The sequence below is a fragment of the Meles meles genome, chromosome 6 (assembly GCF_922984935.1).
Source record: "Meles meles chromosome 6, mMelMel3.1 paternal haplotype, whole genome shotgun sequence".
NCBI lineage: Eukaryota > Metazoa > Chordata > Mammalia > Carnivora > Mustelidae > Meles > Meles meles.
The window spans coordinates 66,337,385-66,359,411 of record NC_060071.1 but is presented as its reverse complement, the minus strand read 5'-3'; the positions used below and the strand labels follow the sequence as shown (position 1 = coordinate 66,359,411).

Below are 22,027 nucleotides of genomic sequence, written 5' to 3'. Positions count from 1 at the left end.
CCCCGCCTCCCCCAAATGTAATAGAAGGGGTAATGGGACTATGCAATGTTTGCTGTGTAGTAACGACACGAAGGCCATGACTTTTTGGTACTTAGGGTGCGAAGTAATGACCTGAGGGATTTGCCCGTCATTTGCCACGACCAAGACGCTGTTGACACTCTGGGATGCTGTGGGAGGGACAAAAGACTCCACACAAATGTAATGTCAAATCAGGGAAGTACATAATCCATTGGGATGCCAGGATACTTTATCGCACAGTGAAGTTAATTTTGTTTCAGCGTGGCAGCGTTAGAGGTAAAAATGACATTGAGTTGTACTTTGCTTTGAATTAAAGTTGATAGGTGGCAGCAAGCCCGGTATTAACTCTTCTCATCCTTAGCTGTAGAAATTGTTCTTTCTTTGAACATTAAAGAGGGCAGTTTTCGTATAAGCTGTGTATTATGTAGAGGTGTTCTGGTTTTCAGTAGAAACTGAGATTTTTGAATGCATGTATGAGGATCACGTTATTATGAATGGGCGCATGTACACACACAGGGAGGATCCACTCAGTGTGTTTTGCTACAGTGTTTGGTTCTGAGCCATTAGTAACAGTTGCATTGGTTTCTAAACACTGATTTGCCAGAATAGACCATAAAGATGTGTTTGCTGTTTTCTTTTGGCTAAATGGAATAGAGTAACATTCTATTTCGGGGAAAGGGGAGATAGGAGATTGCTTGTAAAGTATTTAGGGAGCTGGACGCCATGTATTTCTTACAAAGAAGTAGTAATAATGATAAATACTAGTATTAGGAGTAATCTTGAAAAATTAATATTAACTCTATTAATATTAATTCCAGGGACTTCCATGGCATATTGTAATTTATTCAAATTGACAAGATACCATAGGAATCTAATTTAAAAGCTTATGTTTTCCTGTATGATACATTTTTATCAAGGCACTGTAGGGGATGTTTGAGGCATGCTTATGAAGGGAAGTTTCTCTAGCACTTTTCCTTTATGATAGGATGTTAAGAAATGTTTTTTTTCCTTTTTCAGTGTTAGACACATAAAGTCCCTAGCTTATTTAGCTTAATTTCGAATAGTAAATTGAAACAAATTTGATCATCAGTAGGGGGGCTAAGAATAATATATCTCGCTCATTATCTTGTACTATGGTTAATGCATAATTTAGTGCATATTCTATTGCATTGCATATGACTTCAGATTTTGTGTCTTTTTTTACTTTAAAAAAATACTGATTATAAGCACGGCTGGGTAGCTCAGTCGTTAAGCATGCTGAACCTGCGGCTCAGGTCATGACGATCAAGCCCCATTGGGCTCCCTGCTCAGTGGGGAATCTGCTTCTCCCTCTGCCACTCCCCCTGCTTTTGTTCCCTCTCTTGCTGTGTCTGTCTCTGTCATATAAATAAATAAAATTTAAAAAATTAAAAATATTGATTATTTTAATGCCTCAGGAATCTTCATAAGATTAGGCTCATTTGCTTTCGCAAATTGAACTTAATTATGTAGGACTTCAGATATCTTTAAATGTAGTGTTAGAAGTAAAGTTTGTGTAATTTAGACAATTTAGAAGGTATTTTACATAAAAAAAGGCACTAAAATGTGAGAATTAGTGATAGATTGTTGGTTTTTCAATGTAAACAAATGTAATGGAGCTTACTTCACCATGATCATGAAATCTAACTTTGGCAGGGGCAGTCAATTCTTTGTTTTAGAACTTTGTTTTAGAACTTTAAAAAGTTATATATAGAGATGACAACTTGACTGCCACTCATGAGAGGCTTTGACCTAGAACCACTCAGACACTCTTAGATTCCTAATCCTTAGAAACTGTGAGTTAATGAATGTTTTTTGCCTTAAAAAAAAAAAGGCTGTATAAAAGGGAAAATGTTTAATGACCATTATCGAACTGGTGTGGGCTGAATTGATTCACAAAATAAAACAACCTTTGAGAATTTATGGAGAACGTAGCTTACTTCTTCTCCACTTTAAAAAACAAAACAAAACAAAAACAACTCCTATAAAAAAAATTCTTTAGGGGCACCTGGGTGGTTCAGTCGGTTATGCTTCCCACTTGATTTCAGCTCAAATAAATAAATAAATAAATAAATTTATAGATATGTGGCCAGCAGCTTTAGAATTTGAGCATATGAGGTGCCTGACTGGCTCAGTTGGAAAAACATGCAACTCTTGATCTCAGGGTCATGAGGTAGAGCCCCACGTTCGGTGTAGAGATTACTTAAATAAAGCTTCAAATAAATAAATCCTTTTAAATTAATTAATTAAATTAATTAATTAATTAATTAATCCTTTGAGCATATGTTACTCAAACATCTACTCATGTATTTTTTTTTCTCTTTTTTGAGTTTTTTGAGAAATACTCAAAATATAGCTGGAGGTTTGTCAGTTTATTTGATTAGCAGTATTGCAGGACATCTTCAGTATTGAAACTAAACTTTTTTGTTATCTAGTACATATATATAGATTTTATTTATTTATTTGATAGAGATTACAAGTAGGCGGAGAGGCAGGCAGAGAGAGAGGAGGAAGCAGGCTCCCCTCTGAGCAGAGAGCCCGATGCTGGGCTCCATCCCAGGACCCTGAGACCATGACCCAAGCCGAAGGCAGAGGCTTCAACCCACTGAGCCACCCAGGCGCCCCTGTTATCCAGTATATTGTAAATAATAGTGATGCAAGTGGTAGACACCTCCCTCCCCAGGCTTTAGTGGATAGAATCCTTGTGTTGAAAGTGCTTTTATAGCTTTTATTCTCTAAGTACTCAATACTTTCAGATTAAATGTCAGACTTCCATATTTGATACAAGAGCCTTTAAGTCTATACGAAGAAGTTGAGGTTTTTAGAGCTGAAGTTTCATCATATGTACAACACATACAGTATAACCACTCAAAAGTTTCTATCTTCTAGGGCACCTAGGTGGCTCACTTGGTTAAGTGTCAGCCTTTGGCTTGGGTGGTGATCCTAGGGCCCTGGGATTGAGCCCTTCATTGGGCTCAATCCTAGGGTCCTGGGATCGAGCCCTTCATTGGGCTCGATCCTAGGGTCCTGGGATTGAGCCCTTCATTGGGCTCTCTGCTCAGTTGAAGAGTCGGCTTTTCCCTCTTCCTTTGTGCTCTTTCCCATGCTTGCACTCTCTCAAGTAAATAAATAAAATCTTAAAAATAATATAAAATAATGTATGTTAAGAAAATAGCATATACAAATCTTTTAAAAAAAAGTTTCTATCTTCCTTAACTTCTGGTGAGCTTTGATTGCAGATTTAAAATACAGATTGAGGGGCACCTGATTGGCTCAGCTGGTAGAACATGTGACTCTTGAACTCAAAGTTGTGAGTGTGAGCCCCTCGCTGGGTGTAGACATTACTTTAAAAAAATAAAAGTCTTCAAAATACAGATTGAAATTAAATTATTTGCGTAATGTGAATGTCTTTTGTGCCAGACCATTTCATCTTTTAAGCAGGTGATTTTTAAGCAGATTTCTTGATCTATATTTATGTTATATGGCTATGGTAGACATAATTATTCTCTTTGTGATTATTATTTTATATGTTCTTGATTCTCTTTTTTTTTAAAGATTTATTTATTTATTTATTTGACAGAGAGAGATCACAAGTAGGCAGAGAGGCAGGCAGAGAGAGAGGGGGAAGCAGGCTCCCTGCTGAGCAGAGAACCCGATGCAGGACTCGATCCCAGGACCCTGAGATCATGACCTGAGCCAAAGGCAGAGGCTTAACCCTCTGAGCCACCCAGGCGCCCAATAAATTATTTTAAAACAAATGAATATAAACTGTTAATATGCATCAAGATGAGATTTTAATGTATTCTCATTTATACTGTAACATATCATAGCACCTTAGATTACTTAACCTCTTTTCACTTCAGTTTTGCTATTTTTAATAAGGGAAATTAATATACTTAAAATATAATTACAATGGAGATCATTACAGAGAAGTTTCCTGTATTGATGTTTTTTCCTTGTCTTAGTGGGAAGATTGTAGATATAATACTTTGGTTGATATGGTTACAGAAGATTTTACCCAAGAAATGGTCTTGTTTAATATTTTCATTATAATCTGGACATGTAAGTTAACACTGTACTTTCTGTAGTTGTTAGTGTGGTAGTCAGGGAGAAGAGAACTGGATTGTTGTTTACACTTTTATCCTGTTGTCAGTATTTGTAACCATACTGACTTGTAAAGTTTCTTACCTTCTTGAATATATTTATTGAACCCAGAGAGCTTCCATGCTCCTGTAAGTGTAATTTACCTCCTGTAAAAGTTTAGAAGGAACATTTGAATATAAGTGGTGACTGAATGTTCCTTTCCTTTTGCTGTCAGCAAGTAGGGTTATGCACAAATCTTCATCACTTTATTTTTTTAAAAGATTTTATTTTTTATTTGACAGAGATCACAAGTAGATAGAGAGGCAGGTAGAGAGAGAGAGGAGGAAGCAGGGTCCCTACTGAGCAGAAAGCCCGATGTGGGGCTCGATCCCAGGACCCTGGGATCATCACCTGAGCTGAAGGCAGCCTGAAGGCTGAAGGCTCACTGAGCCACCCAGGTGCCCCTTCATCACTTTTTAATGACCCTTTTGAGAGAGTCTTCCTAAAACCTGTTGGGTAAAACAAAAACAAAATCACATGGCGTTTATCCTATTCTTGACTCTTATTTCTGTTGTTCATGTTGATATTATTAGATGTCTTGAAAAACTTACCTGTTGTGTAGTCTCTGATAATTTTTGTCTGTAACTCAGCTTGTTTAAAAATGAATTGAGTTTATTTTTTATTATGTGAAAAATATATTATTTTGAGTTTTGAGATACATGAGATAGCCACTCTGTACCTAACTATAATCTATAATTGGAATACAGAATATGTATTCCTAATACTATTTACATAATAGAGCAAGATTACTTTGAAAGCATCTGATCTTTCACTTTAATAGGGTGTGTTTGGTATATTTATAGTTTTCATCAGATTTGAAAAAATTTAAGACATTTTCTCTTTAGATTTTTTCCCCCCAAACATGGAATTTTTCGGGGCCCAATAGGTGTATCTAGAAATTAAAATGTCTACTAAAAGTGGAGAGAAACTTTATATAACACAGTATGGTTACAGTAACTGACAACAAAGTAAAAGTGTAAACAATCTGTTCTTTCCTTCTGGGACTCCAGTTACATGTATGTTAGGCTTTTTGATTTTAGCACATGCTAACTGATACTATGTTGGTTTGGTTTCTTTTTCTCTGTATGTTTAATTTTGGGTAGTTTTTTTTCTATCTTGATGTTCACTAATTCCTCCTTCTGTGGTAGCTAATCTGGTGTTAACCCTATACAGTGTTGGTTTTTCTGTTTTTTAATCTCAGATATATACTTTTCATGTCTAGAATTCCTTGTCTACCAGTTCTGTCATCTGTATCTTTTCTGGGTCTGCTTTTACTTATTTTTTTCTCTTTTCTTTTCCTCCTTTCCCTTTTCCATTCCTTTCCTTTTCTTCCTTCCTTTCCTCCCCTCCCTTTCCTCCTTCCTTCCTTCCTTTCTTTGTCTATCTCTCCCTCCCTCCCTTTCTTTCTTTTTTACTTTCTCTCTTTTTCTTTCTCCCTTTCTTCCATTCTTTCTCTGCTTCCTTCCGTCCCTCGTCCCTCCCTCTTGACTTCCTTTTTCTTAAAGTATAATTGATACACAATGTTACATTAGTTTCCAGTGTGTACAACATAGTGCTAAGAAACCTAGAGTTGTACTATGCTCACCACAAATGTAGCTCCCATCTGTTACCATACAGTGCTATTACAGTACCATTGACTATATTTCCTATGCTTAACCTTTCATCTCCATGAATGATTAATTCCATTACTAGAATCTTTTTTTTAGTATATGTGCTGCCGAAGCAAGCACCCATTACTAGAATCCTATACCTCTCACTCCCTTCATCCATTTTGCCCATCCCACCACTGCCCTCCCCTGTGGCAACCAGCAACTTGTTCTTTGTTTTTGTGGATCTGATTTTTTTTAATTTGTTTTTTTATTTTTGTAGATTCCCCATATAAGTGAAATCATATGGTATTAGTCTTTCTCTGACTTATTTCACTCAACATAATACCCTCAAGGTCTATCCATGTTGTCACTGTTGCAAGATCTCATTCTTTTATGGCTGAGTAATATTCCACATTCCATATTATTCTGTCTGTATAAGTTCTTCTTTATTCATTCATCTCTTGTTGGACACTTAGTTTGCTTCCATATCTTGGCTATTGTAGATAATGCTTCAGTAAACACGGGGTGCATATATCTTTTTGAATTAATGTTTCATTTTCTTTGGGTAAATACCTACTGGTGGAATTATTGGATCATATGGTATTTCTAGTTTTAATTTTTTGAGAACTGCCCATACTGTTTTCCACAGTGGCTGTACCAATTTGCATTACACCATTAGTGTTAGAGGATTCCTTTTTCTCCACATCCTTGCTAACACTTGTTATTTCTCATCTTTGATGCTAGCCATTCTGATGGTTATAAGGTGATACCTCATTGTGGTTTTAATTTACATTTCCCTAATAGTGATTTTGAATGTCTTCTCAGGTGTCTGTTGGCCATCTGTATGTCTTCTCTGGAAAAACGTCTATTTAGGACCTCTGTCCATTTTTAAATTGGATTATTTGGGGTTTTTTGCCATTGAGTTTTGTAAGTTCTTTATATACTTTGGATATTAACTCCTTATCAGATACATCACTTGCAAATATCTTCTCCCATTCAGTTGGTTGCCGTTTTGTTTTGTTGATGGTCTCTTTCATTGTGCAAAAGCTTTTTATTTTGGTGTAGTCTCAGTAGTTTATTTTTTATTTCCTGTTCCCTTCCTACAGAGACCTATCTAGAAAAATGTTGCTAAGGCCAGTGTCAGAGAGATTACTACCTATGTTTTCTTCAGGAGTTTTATGGTTTCAGGTCTCACAGTTAGGTCTTTAATCCATTTTGAGTTTATTTTTGTGTATGGTGTAAGAAAGTTGTCCAGTTTCATTCTTTTGCATGTAGCTGTCTAGTTTTCCCATCACCATGTACTGAAGAGACCATTTTTTCTCCATTGTATAATCTTGCTCATTTTGTTTTAGATTAATTGACCGTAAGTGTGCGCTTTTATTTCTGGGTTCTCTATTTTGTTTCTTTGATCTATGCGTCTGTTTTTGTGCCAGTACCATACTGTTTTGATTATTATAGCTTTGTAGTAGATCTTGAAATCTGGGTTTGTGATACCTCCATCTTTGTTTTTCTTTCTCAAGAATGCTTTGATTTGGGTCTGTTTTTTTGACTGATATTTCTCCTCATTTGCATCCCCGGTAATTTGTTTGAGTGCTAGGTGTTATGATTTTACATTAGTATGTGCTAGGATTTTTTTTTATTCCTTTAAATATTTTCAGGGTTTATTTTGGAATACAGTTAAGTTACTTGAGAATACTTTGATACATTCAATGCCCTGGATGTTTTTGAAGGTCTTTTTCACTCTGGTGCGTATGCAAACTATTTGCAGCCTTATTTGAGTATCAGAGATTGTTTCTGCCTACCCCTCTCCAGTGATTTGAACCTGGCTTTGATCACTTCACTTCCTTACACACATACACTTATAAACTCAGCCAGAGTCTCAAGGGGAATCAGCCTTTTTAGATATCCATAGCTCATTCTTTGTGCTGATCTCTCCTCTCCTCTTGTCCTGTTTTGACTTCCCTAGTACTCTGAATTTTGTCTCCTCAACTCAGTGAGACTGCTGGGCTCTGTTTGGGTTCCCCATTCCTGTTGCGGCCTGGAAATTCCCTTCAAAGTGGTGAGTTGGGGGCAGTTGTAAGGGTTGCCTTATTTATTTCTCTTTTCTCATGGATCCCTGTTCTGTAGTTCCTGTTTTCTGTAGTGTCTAAAATCCATTGTCCTTTTTGCTAGTTGTTGAAGGTAGGAGGGTAAGTCTGATCTCTATTACTTTATTGTACCAGGAGCTGCAGTGGTCTGGTGAGAAAATATAAATCTCGAACAAAGAGGAGTCATATTTCACAGCTATGTGGTCGTTAGAAATCTATGTATTTCTTTATGCCCAAATAAAGTTTCAAAAATATCTTCTATACTCTTTAGACGTGTCATGAGTTCTTCTGATGATTAATGCTAGCATTCTTTCCATTGGGATTAAAATTGTAGGTAAAAATAATTTTCCTGGGGCACCTGGGTGGCCCAGTTGGTTTACCACCTGACTCTTGATTTTGGTTCAGTCATGATTTCAGTCATCTGTTAGATGATCTTGGGATCAAGCTTAGTGGGAGGTCTGCTTGTCTCCTTTGCCCTCTGCCCCTCCCCCTGCTCACGGGCACTCTCACACATGTGTGGTCTCTCTCTCTCAAATAAATAAATAAATCTTTAAAATAATTTTCCTATTTTTCTGTTAGAACAGAATCTAACATAAACTATATATGACACTACTTATAAAAACCACCCTTATTTATTTTGTGAATTGTCTAGCTTCCCTTCCAAATAGGAGAATTTTATTACTTCAGCATATCTAGATAATAGTAGTTCTAACTGGTCTTCCTTTCCTCTTGCTTTGTATCCTCCCCCAGCTCTGAAGTCCTTCAGTGGCTTTCCTTTGCCCACTGAAATACAATGAGTTCATTTTTCTTCCTAGCCTGATTTTTACAGTCTGAACTTTGCCTTTCACACCTATTTATTCTTTTTCTATGATCAGAACTATTTTAGATTAATCTTAGTCAATTTAGACTAATGCACGCATTCATTTTTCCCATGCACTTATATGTTGTGTTCATTTCCTCTTCTGTGTCTTTGCTTGGCTCCTCAGTTAGCTTTTGCTTCAAACAAACTACCCCAAAGTCTAGAGGCTAAAACAAGAGTTTGTTGGTTAACTGTTCTTTGGATTGGTGGTTTGGACCCAGCTGAATGGTTCTTTTGTTGTTGTTGTCTAGGCTCGCTCACATGAGGCAGTCAGCTATCTTCGTTTTTTTTTTCACAGTCTATGTTCCAAAACCAGCAAAAGAGGGCAAGTTCAGTGCTTACGTGCTTTTCAAGTTTCTGGTCAAGTTTGCTAATATCCCATTGGTCAAAACAAGTCACAGGGCCAAGCCCGGTTTCTAGGATGGAGAAAGAACTCTACTTCTTGATGGGAGATGAAGCAAGATCACAATGTAAAGAGGTGTGTATACAGGAATGGGAGGAATTTGTGGCTATTTTGCAATCTACGGGACCATTGTAAATCCTATCCACCTCCTCTAAGAAACTTGATCGTCCTAGCCCAGGTAAACCTCCTGCAGTTCTGATGTGTCATATGTACTTGGCCCTTATAATTTGATGTTTATTAACTTTTTATATTTTTTGCCTTTTAAGTCTAAATAATTAATGTCAGTTTCTGTTTTTGTATTATGTTTTCTATTTCAAAGAATAATTTGGAAATAATTGTTTACATTTTCTTTCCTTGATCGTAAACTCATTGAGGGCAAAATCTCCATTATACTTCTATCTACTTTTCTGTGTATTAGTAGCAATTTATTGAGTGACTATATGTTATATTTTCAAATCAACTCAGTTATTTGCTGGAGGATGACTTAATTTCAGTCAGCTGTATAGGAGGTGAAAGAAGTTTCGTTCATTCTTCCAGTAATTAAACATTTATTAGAGAGATTGTTTTGTGGTTGGTATTATACTAGGTACTAAGCACAAAAATGAGAAGAATTCTGCTTTTGACCTCAAGAAATTTATAGTCTATTAGGAAGACATTGTAAATTATATATTTCTAGGCTTATTTCTTTGTTGTGAACCTAGATTTCTGTCCTATGTCCAACTCATAGCTTAACTGGCTTTTCACCAATGTGTAGATGGAACAGTCTCTTGCTGAGCTGCTAGATGGTTGTTGCCTAAACTATTCTATTTCTGGTTATCCTTGCCTCTGGTTCATATGACGGTTATCTGTTACTGTTCTTATCAGTCACAGACTACATAAAACTTAATTGTGCAGTTTAACAAATAATTATAAATAATTAAGAAATAGAATATTACCCGCATCTCAGAAACCCCTTCCTTATCTCATACCCCTTTACCCCAAAGGAATCTATTCTTGTGATTTCTGTGAAAAATCATGTCCTTGGTTTTCTTTATAGACTTACTACCTGTGTTTGTATCCCTATTTAATATAATTTGGTTTTACTTATTTTTGGAATTCATATAAAAGGATTTATATTGTATGTATATGTCTGTCTTGCTTGATTTTTTTCAGTGTTGTGTGTGAGATTTGTTCTTATAGTTCAATTTTGAAGTAGTTTCTTCATTTTCATTTTAATAGTTTTTGTAGTAGGTAGAAAATATTCCCTCAAGGGGCGCCTGGGTGGCTCAGTGGGTTAAGCCGCTGCCTTCGGCTCAGGTCATGATCTCAGGGTCCTGGGATCAAGTCCCGCATCCGGCTCTCTGCTCAGCAGGGATCCTGCTTCCCTCTCTCTCTCTCTCTCTCTGCCTGCCTCTCTATCTACTTGTGATCTCTCTCTGTCAAATAAATAAATAAAACCTTTAAAAAAAAAAAAAAAAAAAGAAAATATTCCCTCAAAGATATTCATGCTCTAATCCCTGTAGACTGTGAATGTGTTACCTTATATAGTGAAAGGGCCTTCATGTATTAAGTTAAGGCTTTTGAGGTAGGAAGACTATCCCTGATTATTCAGGTTGGTTCACTGTAGTCACAAGGGACCTTGTAAGAGGGAGGCATAAATAAAGACCGATGAGGATGGAAGCAAAGGTCAGAGAGAGAGATTTGAAGATGCTGCACTACTAGCTCGGAACATGGAGGATGGGTCCATGAGCCATAGCATCCAGGAAGCTTCTAAAACTGGAAAAGGGATTCTACCGCATAGACTCCAGAAGAATCATAGCCTTGCTGACACCTTGATTTTATCCCCATTAGAAGCCTACACTTTGGATCTCTAGAACTATAAGATTTTAAATTTGTGTTGTTTTGCCACTAATTTTGTGGTAATTTGTTATAATAGTAGTAGGAAACAAATACTTTTTTTTTTAACCTCTGTGAATATACTACACTTTTTTCATTCTTTTCTTGCTGAACATTTGGGTTGTTTTTAGTTTTGGTGTTTATGGATGGTATGGCTATGAACATATTTTTGTATGTTTCCTGGTACACATGAGAGAAGAGTGTTTTTAGGATATGTACCTGGCAAAAGAGTTGTTAGGTTGTTAGGTTGGGGGGTAAGCATATTTTCAGCTTTATAATATAGAACTATTTTCCAGAGTACATTCCTACCAGCAGTGTATGAGTCTTTGAATTTTTATTTTTAAGTAATTTCTCCTTTGATAGTCACTATGATAATGCTTCCTTCCTTCATGTGGGCGGGTTCTCAAAATTTGCTTCAAGTCAAGACACATTTAGGAACTAATTTATACTGTTTCCAATCTAGAAATAGTAGGTGTCATTGGTTTATTTTTATTCCCTTTTTGATCAACTAATTTTTCTATTAACTTTAAAAGCAAAACTGTAACAATGCAAATGCTGTAATTTAATTTGTAATCACAGTTGTAGAGTAGTAATTTTCTCTTGCTGATAAATTTTTTTCTTTTTTTTTTTAGATTTTTTTTCCATTTTATTTATTTTTTCAGCATAACAGTATTCATTCTTTTTGCACAACACCCAGTGCTCCATGCAAAACGTGCCCTCCCCATTACCCACCACCTGTTCCCCCAACCTCCCACCCCTGACCCTTCAAAACCCTCAGGTTGCCCCAACCTCCCACCCCTGACCCTTCAAAACCCTCAGGTTGTTTTTCAGAGTCCATAGTCTCTTATGGTTCGCCTCCCCTCCCCAATGTCCATAGCCCGCTCCCCCTCTCCCAATCCCACCTCCCCCTAGCAACCCCCAGTTTGTTTTGTGAGATTAAGAGTCATTTATGGTTTGTCTCCCTCCCACAATGGAATACTATGCAGCCATCAAAAGAAATGAAGTCATGCCATTTGCGACGACGTGGATGGAACTAGAGCGTATCATGCTTAGTGAAATAAGTCAATCGGAGAAAGACAACTATCATATGATCTCCCTGATATGAGGACATGGAGAAGCAACATGGGGGGTAGGGGGATAGGAGAAGAATCTTGCTGATAAAATTTTGTTTAGATTTTGATAAGTAGTAGTTGTATAATAGGTTTAAATTCAAGGCCTCCATGCAAACATAATTTCTTTTTATCATCATGCAAGCAGTATAGCGTCTGTTTTGGACAGTAGTATGTCTGTGGATATGACAACTTCTCTTTCTTTTGGTTAAGAAGCATACAGTATGATTTACTAGGTAATGACAGCCACTTATTGAGCATACTTACTGTGCCAGGCAGATAAATAAACACTTTACATATATCAAATATTATCACTTTTAATCCTTAGATAGACTCCGTTGTTATCTTTTTCTTATAGATGAGGAAATTGAGGCCCAGAAAAGTTAAGTAATGGGCCTTAGATTACACAGCCAGGATCTGAATCTAGGTAGTCTGGTCTTAATGTCTATTTTGTGAGAAGTCCCTTTGGCTCAGGTCTAGCCCACATTCAGCTCCGTACTTAGCAGGGAGCCTGCTTCTCCTCTCCCTCTGTCTGATGCTCCCCCTGCTTGTGCTCTCTCTCTCTGTCAAATAAATAAATCTTTTTTATTTAAAAAAAGAATTGTAAAAGTTCAGATTATAGAATTTTAAAAAGATGTTTATTCATTCAGGCAAGAGAAATAAAAGCAAAAACCAATGACAAAACAAAAAGTCTCAGCACAGCCAAGGAAACAATCAACAAAACTAAAACTGAATAGGAGAAAGTATTTGCAAATGGCTTATCTGATAAAGGATTTAAGTATCTAAAATATATAAAGAACTGATATACTATAACACCCAAAAACCAAATAACCCAATTAAAAAATGGGCAGAATGCCTCTCTTGTGATTTCTCTCTGTCAAATAAATAAAATCTTTAAAAAAAAAAAATAAAAAAAAATAAAAAATGGGCAGAAGACATGAGTAAACATTTCTCCAAAGAAAACATAACAATGGCAACAGACACCTGAAAAGTTGAGCAACATAACTTATCATCAGGGAGATGCAAATCAAAACTGCAAATCACCTCACACCTGTCAGAATGGCTAAAATCAAAAACATAAGAAACAAAAAGTGTTGGTGAGGATGTGGAGAAAAAGGAACCCTATTGCACTGTTGGTGGGAATACAAACTGGTGCCATTGTGGATGGCAATATGGAGGTTCTTCAAAAAATTAAAATAGAACTACGATCCAGTATTTGCACAATTGGGTATTTACCCCCAAAATACAAAAAGCACTAATTCAAAGAAATAATGTACCCATATAGTCATTGCAGCATTATTTACAGTAGCCAAACTATGGAAACAGTCCAAATATCCATGAATAGATGAATGGGTAATGAAGAAACACACACATACACACACACTGGAATATTACTTGGTCTTAAGAAAGGAACGAAATCTTGCCATTTGCAGCAATGTGGTTGGAGCTAAAGAGTATTATGCTAAGTGCTGTAAGTCAGAGAAAGACAAATACCATATGATATCACTCATATGTGGAATTTAAGAAACAACAAATGAGCAAAGGGGTAAAAAGAGACAAATCAAGGAACAGGCTTTTTTTTTTTTTTTTTTAAGATTTTATTTGTAAGAGAGAGCACGCACAAGCAGGGGAGTGGCAGGCAGAGCAGGCAGAGGGAGAACCAGGCTCCCTGTTGAGCAAGGACCCTGACGTGGGACTTGATCCAGGTTCTGACTTGAGCTGAAGGCAGCTGTTTAACCTACTGAGCCACCCAGGTGTCCCAAGAAACAGGCTCTTAACTCTAGAGAATAAACTGACTGTTACTAGAGGGGAGGAGGGCGGGGGGGGGGGGTGGTGGTGGTATAGGTGATGGGGATTAAAGAGTACACTTATCATGATGAAAACAAAACAAAACTACAAAATGGTATATTAGAAAACATTATAAAACAAAAATGAAACTCTAAAAAAGAGTTTACTCGTTCAAATAACTTTATATACCACAAATCAAGATTTTTAATGGGGAAAATACAAATCTCTGTAACATAATTTAGCTGTTCTTGAACTTTTTGGTCTCATGACCTCTTACTATTCTTAAAATTCGTTGAGGACCCTAAAGAGTTTTTATTTTTTTTTGTTTTTATTTTAGCATGGATTTATATGTAATGATACTGTATTGAAATTAAAACATATTTTAAATTTATTTTAAAATAATAAAACTTACATGTTAACTAATATAATAGGCTTCAAATAGTTTCCAGAACAGAAAAGCAAATTGGTGAAATGAGTGGCATTGTTTTATGTTTTTTCAAGTCTCTTTAATATCTGCCATGATAGAAGACTGCTGGATTCTCATACTTCTGTGTTCATTCTGTTGCAATATGTTGCTTTGGTTGAAGCATCTGAAGAAAATATGGCCTTATACAGAGACACAGTTGGAAAAGGGAGGAATATTTTACTAGCCTTTTTAGATAAGGATTTTCTTTTTATAAGAAATTTTTAAATTTAAAAATAATATATGATAAATGACTTTTGGGTTCTACAGTTCTGAGTTCTAGTACATGTGGCGATTCATGTAACCCTCACCATAATTGTTAAAATCATAATAGTTCATAATGGTATTCACAGTAGTTCCAGTACCTCTTGTGAACTCCTTCATACTATTCCTTTATAGTCATACCCTCATCCTGCCTCTAACCCTTGACAACCACTGTTCTATTCTCTGTCACTATACTTTTGTATTTCTGAGAATGTCATATACATGTAACTACAATATGTAATTTTTGGAGACTGTGAGTGATGTCAAACAACTTTTCATTTATTTATTTGCAATCAATATATCTTCTTTGGTGAAACATCTGTCTTTTTCCTAGTTTTAAATTGGTTCTTTTGTTTTCTTACTGTTAATTTTAAATGTTCTCTATATGTTCAGATACAAGCCCTTGGTTGTGGTTTGCAAACATTTTCTCCCAGTCTGTAGTTTGTCTTTTCTTAATAGTATCTTCCACAGAGTATAAGTTTTTAATTTTGGTGAAGTTCAGCTTATCAGTTTTTCCTCTTCTATGAATTGTGCTTTAGTATCATGTCCTAAACTCTGCACAAAGATGTGCTCACAAGTTTATTTCTTAAAGTTTTACATTATACATTTATATCTGTAATACATTCTGAGGCAAGTTTTGTGTATATGGTGTGAGGTTTAGATTGAGGTTAAGTGTTTTACATACAGATACACACTTGTTCTAACACTATTGGTTAGAAATTCTGTTTTTTCTGTGTTGAATGGCTTTTGCGTCTTTGTCAAATATCAGTTGGCCTGGAATAGGGAAATCCATAGACACAGTAAATAGATTAGTGGTTGCCAGGGGCTGAGGGAAGGAGGGAATAGAGAGTGACTGCTAATAAGTATGGGTTTGTTTTGGGGCTGGTGAAAATGTTCTGAAATTAGATAGTGGTGATGATTATACAACCTCGTGAATATTCTACAGACCATTGAGCTGTATATTTTAAAACAATGGATTTTATGGTATGTGAATTATATCTAAATTTTTAAAAAGCTAAAAACTTAATTAGCCAGGAGCACCCGGGTGGCTCGGTCGGATAAGTGTCTGACTCTTGATTTCAGCTCAGGTCATGATGTCAGGTCATAGATTGAGCCGGGGATTGGGCTCTGTGTTCAGCAGGGTCTGCTTGGGGTTCTGTCTCTCTCTCTGCTCCTCCCTGCATGTTCCCCCCCCTCAAATAAATAAATAAGTCTTGAAGGAAATTTAATTAGCTATATTTGTGCAGATCTATTTCTGGGCTCTTTGTTCTACCTCACTTATCTCTATATATGTCTATCCCTTGCCAGTAACATACTGGCTTGATTCCTGTAGCCTTATCAGTTAAGTCCTAAAATCATGTAGTGTGGTTCCTCCAACTTTATTATTATTTTTTGGAAATGTTTTGGGTATTTTAGTTCCTTTGCCTATCCACATAAATTTACAATCAGCTTGTCTCTATAGGGCCTTTTGCTTAGATTTCAACTGAAATTTTGTTAAATCTATTCATCAGTTCAAGGAACTTTTTTTAAAGATGCCCTTTATCAGGTTAAGAAAATTCCTTTCTAGGGGCACCTGGGTGGTTTAGTTGGTTGAGCGTTGCACTCTTGGTTTTTGCTCAGGTCATGGACTTGGGGTTGTGAGATCGAGCCCTGAGTTGGCTCCTTGTTCAGCAGGGAGTCTGCTTGAGATTCTCTCTCTCCCTCTGCCTACCTCCCCAACCACCCCCCAGCCACCCCACCCCACGCATGCATTCTTTCTCTCTCTGAAATAAATCCTAAAAAAAAAAAAAAAATTCCCATCTATTCCTAGTTTACTGAGAATTTATATCATGAATGACTGTTGAGTTTTGTCACATGCTTCTCACATCACACGATAGATTATGTGATTTCTTTTTTGGACTATTTTTTTTTCTAAATTTTATTTATTCATTTGACAGACATAGATCACAAGTAGGCAGAGAGGCAGGCAGAGAGAAGGGGGAAGCAGGCTCCCTGCTGAGCAGAGAGCCCGATGCGGGGCTCGATCTCAGGACCCTGAGATCATGACCTGAGCCGAAGGCAGAGGCTTTAACCCACTGAGCCACCCAGGCGCCCCTCTTTTTTAGACTATTAATCAGATGGATATATTAATTGGTTTTTAAATCTTGACTCAGTTTTGTTCCCTTCAGGATAAGTCACATGGGGTTAGAGTGTCTTATTTTTATGTATTGCTGGATTTAATTTGCTAGTAGTTTTTTAAGAATTTTTGTATCTGTGTTCATGAGAAAGATTGCTTTGTTATTTTCTTGTATTGTCTTTGAGTATTTTTATTTTTTTGATAATGTATTTTTATAAAATTTCCACACTAGTAATTACAATTTTTTGCCCCAGTTTTATGACTGGTTTTGATAACAGGGTAATGCTGGCCTTATAAATGATTTGGGAAGTGTTTCCTTCCCTTTTACTGGAAGAGATGTACGGATTTGTTTTATTTTTTTCTTTAAATGTTTGAATGTGGTAGGAGTGCCTGGGTGGCTCAGTCAGTTAAGTGTCCCACTCTTCATAGGTCATGGTCTCACGCTTATTGAGCCCTGAGTTGGGCTCCAGGCTGCTTTGAACCTACTAAAGATTCTCTATCTCCTTTTCCCTGTGCCCTCCCCCACAAATGTTTGAATATGGTAAAATTTGTCATTGGGGAGGAAAAATCTCTGGGCCCAGAGATTCTTTTTTGGGAAGGTTTTAAATATAAATTTGGTTTCTTTAATAGGACTCTTCAGGCTCTTCCTTTTATCTTGGGTGAACTGTTGGGTTTATGGCTTTTGATGAGTTGCTCCACTGTTGTTCAGTTTATGTGTATAGTGTTCTTCATATTTCCTTCATTATACTTTTAATGTCTTTGGAGTGGTGACTCCTGTTTCATTCCTGATATTAATAATTTGTGTTTTCTCTCTTCATTTGGCAGTTTTTCTTTCTTTATTTTAAAAAGTATTTTTATTTATTTGTGCGTGTGAGAGAGAGCACAAAGCAGGGGGAGTAGCAGGCAGAGGAAGAATCAGGTTCCCTGTGGAGCAAGGAGCCCAATGCGGGACTTGATCTTAGCAACCGGGGATCATGACCTGAACCAAAGGCAGACCCTAAACTGACTAAGCCAGGTGCCCGTCTTTTGGCAGTTTTTCTAAAGCTTACGGATTTTATTGGTATTTATGAAGAACTGACTTTAGATTTCATTGACTTTTCTTTATTGTTTTTTAGCTTTAATTTCTACTTTTATATTTTTGCCTTGTGCTTGGTATTTCTTTCTTTCTTTCTTTTTTTTTTTTAGCTTTATAAGGCAGAGGCTTAGATGATTAATTTTTGACTTTTTCTCATTCTGAATGTTTTATTTTTGAAGGTTTTGTTTACTTGAGAGAGAGCGAGAGGAAGAGAACAAACAGGGAGGGGCAGAGAGAGAGGGAGAAGCAGGCTTCCCGCTGAGCAGGGAGCCTGACACAGGACTTGATCCCAGGACCCTGGGATCACGACCTGAGCTGAAGACAGAAGCTTCAGCGGAGCCACCCATTCAAAGCCTTCATTCTGAATGTTTTCAGTGGTATACTTTTCCCTCTGGTCACTGTCTTAGCTGCATCCCGCAGATTTTTATATGTTGGATTTTAATTTTTGTTCAGTTTAAAGTATTTTGGGGTGCCTGGGTGGTTTAGTCAGTTAAGTATCCATGTCTTGATTTTGGCTCAGGTGATGGTCTCAGGGAGCATCCCTTTGGGCGTCCATGCTCGGTGCAGAATCTGCTTATTTCTCTCCCTCTGCTCCTACCCTACGCGCACTCTCTAATAAGTAAACAAAATAAGTAATAAGTAAACAAAATCTTTAATAAGTAATTAAGTAACTATAAGTTACTCTAATAAGTAAACAAAATCTTTAGAAAAAAAGAGTACACTTAAGGAGGGCACATATTGCATGGAGCACTGGGTGTGGTGCATAAACAATGAATCTTGGAACACTGAAAAAATAAAATAAAATTTAAAAAAGAGTACACTTATTATGATGAGCACTGAGTAATGTACAAAATTGTTTAGTCATTATATTGTACAGTAGAAAATAATATAATGCTGTACATTAACTAAACTGGAATTAAAATTAAAAACTTGATTAAAAAATAGTTTAATCCTGACACAATCACATACATCAGGAAAACGCTGATGACATTTTTGTGGCCCAGCAGAATAGATTAACTTACAGCTATTTCACTTCAAAATAGACTGAATGTGACTTCATATTAAGGAAGCATTAAGATTAAGTACTACAGGGAAATACATGATTAACTTTAAACTCTTATCAAAATATAATTACCAGTTTCCAGAATTTCCTGCATAGAACTTCCTGAAGAGAGAGCCAGTGTTTAATTACAATTTAGTGTGCATGACAAAGTGGAATTCAGAAGAAGTAAAGTTGTCTATTTGATATTTATCTCTTCATTAAATCTTTTTTTCCTGTCTATATTGCTTTTTTATTATACATCCATTTCTTTGTATAACTCGTGATTTTCATGTATGTTTTTATTATAAGAAATATCATTATAAATAAGCTTATTTATAAATTTTAAAAAGCAAAGGAATGGGAAAATATATACCATGCAAACACTAATCAGAAGAATGTTGAAGTACCAATAATAGTATCAGACAGTGTAGACTTCGGTGCAAAACAAATCCCTAGTGATGAATGGGAACTTTCACTTAATCAGAGAAAGGCCAATTTACAAAGTAATTATAAATGTGTATACATCTTAAAAAGAGCACCAAAATATATAAAATAAAAATTAACAAACTGAAAGGAGAAATAGATAAATTCATTAATTATAACTGGATTTTTCATCACTCCTGTTTCAACAGTACTTCAGAACAATAAAAAATATATTTGGTCTATATATGGTCTAATAATCTTAACATTTATTGATTTATTTCCAATTCCTGGCAGAGGCTTGAATTTCCTGAGTGATAGAAATGTCTGTTAGGCTGACGAGGTAACTTCTGGCTCCTAGATTTCAGGATGGGGACTGGTCATTAGAAAGGTCAAGCAAATGATTTATAGGGTTGGAACTTCCAACCCTACCTCTCAACCTCTGACCTTCAGAGAGAGTGGTACTGAAGATTTCAGTTCAGTTACATAGACAGTGCTTTTTTTTTTTTAATTAAATAAGATAGTTTTTTCCTCCATGATTTTATTTAAATTCAAGTTAGTTAACATATAGTATAATATTAGTTTCAGTAGAATGTAGTGATTCATCACTTACATATAACACTCTGTGCCCATCACAAGTGCCCTCCTTAATGTCCATCATCTATTTAGCCGATCCCTCCACCCACCTCTCCTCTAGCAGCCCTCGGTTTGTTCTCTGTAGTTAAGTCTTTTATGGTTTGCCTCCCTCTGCTTTTATCTTATTTTTCCTTCTCTTCCCCTATGTTCATCTGTTTGTTTCCTAAATTTCACGTGAGTGAAATCATATGGTATTTGTCTTTCTCTGACTGACTTATTTTGCTTAGCATAATACAGTCTAGTTCTGTCCATGTTGTTGTAAATGGCATGATTTCATTCTTTTTGATGGCAGAGTAATTTTCCATTGTGTATATACACCACATCTTCTTTATCCATTCAACAGTCAACAGACATTTGGGCTCTTTCCATACTTTGGCTATTGTTGATAGTGCTGCTCTAAGTATTGGGGTGCATGTGTCCCTTCAAATCAGTATTTTGTATCCTTTAGATAAATACCTACTAATGCAATTGCTGGGTCCCAGGGCAGTTCTATTTTTAACTTTTTGAGGAACCTCCATACTGTTCTCCAGAGTGGCTGCACCAGTTTGCATTCCCACCAACAGTGTAAGAGGGTTCCCCTTTCTCCACATCCTTGTACATGGTCAGTGATTTATTCACACATGCCTGTGTAATGAATCTTGGTATTAAAAACCCTGACCAACAAGGCTTAAGAAGCTTCCTGGTTAGTGAACATGTGGACTGAGAGGGTGGCACAGCCAGACTCCACAAGGACAGAAACCCCTATGGTTGGAACCCTTACCAACCTGTCCAATATACCTCTTCATTTGGCTATTGATTTGTATCTTTTATAAGAAAATGGTAATCATAGGTATTATTTTGTTAGTTCTGTGAGTTCTTCTAGCAAATTTGTAGCCAGCCTGGCAAAGCATGTGTGGCTTTGGGACACCCAGGACTTGGGGCTATACTCTGAGATTTGTGCAGTTTTGTGGAACTGAGTACCTTAATCTGTAGGGTGTTCACTGGTTCTGAGTAGTCAGTGTCAGAATTGAACCGTAGGATACCCATTTCGTGTCAGAAACCTGAATCTGAGCAACCCATCAACCAAATGAAATTAACACTTCAAGACACTCAATCTGGGGCACCTGGGTAGTTCAGTTAGTTGAGCAGTTGACTCCTGGTTTTGGCTCAGGTCATGATCTTGGGGTCATGGGATCGAGCCTCATGTTGGCCTCTGCACTTGGTGAGGAGTCTGCTTGTGGACTCTCTCTCACCTTCTCCCTCTGCCCCTCACCCAACTTGCTCTCTCTCTCTCTCTAAAATAAATAAGGTCATTGTCCTTGAGGTCCTTGGGGTCTGTGTTCATTTAAAAAAAATCCTTTCTGTTTTCAGGTTTACTGACTTATTCTTTTGACACTTCCATTCTTCTATTGACTCCATCCAGTGACATTTAGAATTTTTCTTACTGTATTTTTACTTCTAAGATTCCCATTTATTTATGTCTTCTTTTTCTTTAATGAGACTATATATCTTTCTGTTCATTTCTAGGATGTTCACCTTCTTGGAGCATTTTTATTGTAACTATTTTAAAGTGTCTGATGGGTCCTAAATCTGTGTCATTTAGCATTTATGCTATTGATTTTGCTTTCACATGTAATTTGGGACTTTCCTGGTTTTTTTATACTTGGTAATTTTGGATTGTATCCTCGACATTTAACATTATGATACTTAAGTTTTATTTAAATTTTGTGAAGAGGGGTGCCTGGGTGGCTCAGTTGTTAAGTGTCTGCCTTTGGCTCAGTTCATGATCCCAGGGTCCTGGGATTGAGCCCCACATCAGGCTCCCTGCTCTGAGGGAAGCCTGCTTCTCCCTCTCCCACTCCCCCTGCTTGTGTTCCCTCTCTCGCTGTGTCTCTCTCTGTCAAATAAATAAGTAAAATCTTTTAAAAAATCTGTGAAGAATGTTGATACTTCAAAATTTTAGCTATTCGCTTATGTTCAGTGTGCAAGTTCTGACTAGCCTTCCATGTATGTTGGTTTTAATATCAGTTCAGTTTTCAAAGACCTTGAAGTTATATTCAGACCTGTCCCAAATGTGTACCGAGTAGTTTGGGACCTGGGAGGTGCATCTGAACCGTGGTTCAGTTCTCAAAATATGCTGTTT

The 22,027-nt window shown here is 36.6% G+C and overlaps 1 protein-coding gene across 3 annotated transcripts in view; it reads left to right on the top strand.

Moving 5' to 3' along the window:
• TTBK2 (tau tubulin kinase 2) overlaps positions 1 to 22,027 on the top strand; it is a 153,502-nt gene that overhangs the window by 521 nt on the left and 130,954 nt on the right. The window contains exon 2 of one of the 3 annotated variants that reach the window (XM_046008711.1): positions 9,013 to 9,192. The exons of 1 other annotated variant lie outside the window; for it this stretch is intronic. The gene's annotated coding sequence lies outside the window, so the exon portion shown is untranslated. Of the gene's footprint in view, positions 1 to 9,012; positions 9,296 to 22,027 lie in introns of those variants that run through there. One more of the 3 variants, XM_046008712.1, reaches the window with a different exon arrangement.